The following is a 1,318-nucleotide window of genomic DNA, read 5'->3' on the forward strand; positions in this document are numbered from 1 at the left end:
TACCAATTGCTGAGAATGCAATTGAGTAATGAGTTCAATACCCATTATCTTTAGCGAAATACTTCCATATATGGTAATGGTTATTGCAGGTGAATCTGCTGATTCTACTCAATTTGTTTATATAAATAGTTTCTGTAAAATGTATATATATTGTGTGATTCATTAAATTTCCATTCTCAGTTGGCTTTGAGAAAAAAATTCATGTCGTAACTAACACCATTACAGTAGTTTCGACTTAATATTTGCGAGATTTGGTAGTTATCCAACAAGAAGTCAACGCACGTCCAAAATACACGGCCTACCCAGAATGGAAATTTAATGAATCACACGATAGTTAGAGTCATCGTCCTCACAATTAATGTTATTGTTAATGCCGAAATGTGTGTAAGAGAAAGTGTCAATAGAACTTCCCCGTGAACTTGACTTCAATTATTTTGGTACCCAAATCCCATCATCACAATTTGCTTAAAGTTTTTGCATAAGAAGCAAAATCAGCAGACGTGACATAACCTTCACCGATGTAATACCACAAAATTAGTTATGTAGAAAAATCATTATAACAACAAATACTTCACAATTACTGTAGTTAAATGAATAATTGATTGTGTATATATTGCAAATAGTTTTAGTAATAAAATAATATTGAACTTATTCCCGAGTTCTCTACTCACTCCCGTTCAGCGAAGTATTGACTATGAGTCGTGAGACTGCGTCTGTGATCGAACAATGCCATATAGAGCCGTATTCTTGAACCGTTCGAGTTGAGACGTATACGAGTCGTATACGAGTTGCCACCGGTGACTTGACGCGAACGCTAAATCCGCACGCTCTAGTCCGAGCGAAAGCCGTATTTTTGAAACGTACGAATCGAGACGAATAGGATTTCATCGGTCTTGATCGGACTCGCTTGAGCGTTCGCGTCAAGCCATCGCTGACAACGCGTATACGACTCGTATACGTCTCAACTCGAACGGTTCAAGAATAGGCCCCATAGTCAGCTAAAAGGAAGAAACCCTACTTGATAATACAACTTTTAGTCGGTATTCCATTACAAAAACCCTAAAAAAACAATTCAACAAGTTTTTAACACAAAATTACCGATCAAATTCTAACAATACGTAGCGATATAATAATCATTCCTATTCTAGAAATAATAATTAAGTACGTGAAAATTTTAACGGGCAATAACAATTATAAGCAAAATAATTTTGGTGGTCAACAGCCGAGAAATTATGAACGCGAAAATGAGAATTTGAGCAGTGAACATTCAGGAAATGGCTACAAAAAAGGAAATTTTGATCAGTAAGGTGGAAAACAT

This window comes from Gnatocerus cornutus, unplaced genomic scaffold (assembly GCF_029298725.1).
Source record: "Gnatocerus cornutus isolate USDA-ARS CGAHR unplaced genomic scaffold, icGnaCorn1.1 ctg00000033.1, whole genome shotgun sequence".
Taxonomy (NCBI): Eukaryota; Metazoa; Arthropoda; class Insecta; order Coleoptera; family Tenebrionidae; genus Gnatocerus; species Gnatocerus cornutus.